Genomic DNA, 3,294 nt, shown 5'->3' with positions numbered 1-3,294 from the left:
TGACAAGGGGGCAGCGGCCCCCAACCCCCCTGATCGGCCCTGCTCTGTTGCGTGACAGGGGGTGGGCGCCACCAACCTCCCTATCAACCCTGCCTTGAGTGTGACAGGGGGGCGGTGCCCCCACCCCCCCAATGGGCGCTACCCTGAGCGTGACTGAGGGTGGGCATCACAACCCTCCCGATCCACCCTGCTCTGTGCATGATAGGGGGCGGGCGCCCCAACTCCCCAATCGGCCCTGCTCTGAGCCTGACCAGGGGCTGCACCTAGGGATTTGGCCTGCCCTCTTCCACCCAGGAGCAGGCCTAAGCCAGCAGGTCATTATCTCCCGAGCGGTCCCAGACTGCGAGAGGGCACAGGCCTGGCTGAGAGACCCCCCTTCCCCCCAAGTGCACAAATTTTTGTGCACTGGGCCTCTAGTATATATATAAATACATATATATATATATATATATATATATATATACACATATATATATATGTATATATATATGTGGAGATTGGTAAAATTTTATTTGCTTTCTTGCTTCTGGTTTCATATTTTTAAAGAGGTGTTTATAGACCACCATCTTTCTCAGCTCTGGCCACATGCTCTGAGTTGCATCCACTTTAATTTCTCTTCCTGTTGACGTTCACAGAAGGGATGCAGTTCTTCAGTCTAACTGTACCTCTACAGAAAGGAGAGTTCTACACGCATTTCAGAGGGCTCCTTCCTAGTGGTTCACAGCCAGCATTTAAAGGAAGGGGTGATGGGTGGTAAAGGCTTATGTGCAGTGGGTATGTTTTCAGGAAACAAGTGATTAAGAGATCCTGGAACAATTAGCAAATGTCAGAGGTTGGTAGGCGTAAGCAGAAATACATTGCAGAACTGCTAATGAAGCAGAAATGGTTTTATGCCCCCCAAAACATTTAAGTATTGAAAATTCCATAATAGCATGTTAGAACATAAAAGCTGAGCTACTGTAATCCTTATTTGTAATATAAAGAATACTAATGTTCCATCATATGGTAATTAAAGTTTCACTACAATATGTTTAAAGGTTGAAAGTGTTTTGGAAATATTGAATTCTATATCCCCTTCTTGGTAAGTCAAAATTTACATTAGCATGCCAAAAGTCTTAGAAAATTTTGAAGTAAAATAAGTTTAAAATCACCGAAATCCTTCTGAAACGCAAAATGTAAACATTTATTTTATGGATGTGGAATTGTGAGAAACACCTTGCTTTTTGCAAGTGTTATTTAATGTATACTCATCTGAGATAATACTATATGTACCAGGTAATATAATAAGGAAAATGTTATGGGTGAGGTTATTATACTAGATCACATACAAACCAGCTCTGGTCAGAGTGAGACAGGATGTCTAATCTTTTAATGCTATTTGCTCCATAACTAGCATTGGAAAATTAGTCTGAGATAAAGAAACTCACTGCCTCTACTCAAAAGGCATGCAGAAACATGAGGGAAACATTGCTGCAACTCAGTCAAAGGAATGCCAATGATTTTAGCTTACTCACTGCTCCATATGGTCAAAGCTCCTCTAAATTTACACAGACAGTAGGGGGGTGAGGTTATGTGTTGGGGGATGGGAGTGGGCAGGGAGGGGTCAATGGGGGGGAAGGAAACATGTAATACTTTCAACAATAAAGAATTTTTTAAAAAAACTATTTAATTTTAGAAACTGAAATAATCATAAATACTTGAATTTTTCCTGAATTTTTTAACCTAATCTAACTGCTATCTACACTAATAATAGAGAAACATGGTAATTAGTGTACAATCGCTACCCTTCCCATTGGCTAATCAGGGTGATATTCAAATTAACTGCCAACCAAGATGGCGGCTGGCAGCCAGGCAGCTGAAGCGAACAGGGAGGCTTGCTTGCTCCAGTGACTGCGGACTCCAACGTTCCCCGCCTGACTTGCCGGCCTCTGAGCTGCAACTCTAAGAAACATTGTAACAAATATAGAAGCTAAACAAAACCCCAGAAACCAGCTTTCAGCTGGCCGGGATCTCAGAGCTGGAGTTATACATTGTTTCGATTATAGAACGCAAAGAAACCAGATACCTGCTTTCAGCAGCGGAAGCCTCAGAGCTAGAGCCAGATTTAAAGCTGGCCCAGAATAAAAAAAAAAAGAAAGAAAAAAAGGAGCGGTTGGGGGCTTCAGTCAACCACCAGCCTGAAAGCAGCCATCATCCCCTCATCCAGGCTGGCCAGGCACCGTGGTGCGGCCCCTCTTTGAGAGGGTGTGCCCGCCACAGCCACGACTTCCTTACTCGTGAGCGACGCCTCAGGGTGGGACCCCACCTGTGATCGAGACACTCTCCAGGGCAAACCAGGCGGCCCCCACCCGTGCACCAGCCTCTATTCTATATAGTAAAGGGTAATATGCCTCCCAGCACTGGGATCAGCGGAGCCGCGAGGCCTCTTGGCACCGGATCAGTGTGACAGGGGGCAGCGCCCAAACCCCCTGATCGCCCTGCGGCTCTATGTGTGACAAAGTGCAGCGCCCCAACCCCCCGCCCCCACAGGCCCTGCTCTGTGGGTGATAGAGGGTGGCGCCCCAACCCCCCCACCCCACGGGCCCTGCTCTGTGTGTGATGGGGTAGAGCCATAACCTCCCCATTGGCCCTGCCCTGAGTGTGACAGTGGCGGCGCCCCAACCCCCTGATCGGCCCTGCTCTGTGGGTGATAGAGGGCGGCACCCCAACCCCCTGATCTGCCCTGCTCTGTGTGTGACAGAGGGGAGCTCCCCAACCCCCTGATGGGCCCTGCTCTGTGCATGACAGGGGGCAGCACCCAATCCCCTGATTGGCCCTGCTCTGTGCGTGACAGGGTATGAAGCCCCAACCCCCCTGATGGGCCCTGCTCTGTGCGTGACAGAGGGCAGCGCCCCAACCCCCTGATTGGCCCTGCTCTGTGCGTGACAAGGTATAGAGCCCCAACCCCCTGATTGGCCCTGCTCTGTGGGTGACAGGGGGTGGCGCTGCAACCTCCGCATCGACCCTGCCTTGAGTTTGACAGGGGGCGGTGCCCCAACCCCCCAATCGGCCCTACCTTGAGCGTGACTGAGGGTGGCATCGCAACCTCCCAATCCGCCCTGCTCTGTGCGTGACGGGGCAGCACCCCAACTTTCCAATCAGCCCTGCTCTGAGCCCAACCAGGGGCTGCACCTAGAGATTTGGCCTGCCCTCTGCCACCTGGGAGCAGGCCTAAGCCAGCAGGTCATTATCTCTCGAGGGGTCCCAGACTGTGAGAGGGCACAGGCCGGGCTGAGGGACCCCCCCTCTCCCCCC

This window comes from Myotis lucifugus, unplaced genomic scaffold (genome assembly GCF_000147115.1).
Source record: "Myotis lucifugus unplaced genomic scaffold, Myoluc2.0 scaffold_24, whole genome shotgun sequence".
NCBI classification, from domain to species: domain Eukaryota; kingdom Metazoa; phylum Chordata; class Mammalia; order Chiroptera; family Vespertilionidae; genus Myotis; species Myotis lucifugus.
Note: the sequence above shows the minus strand (reverse complement) of the source record.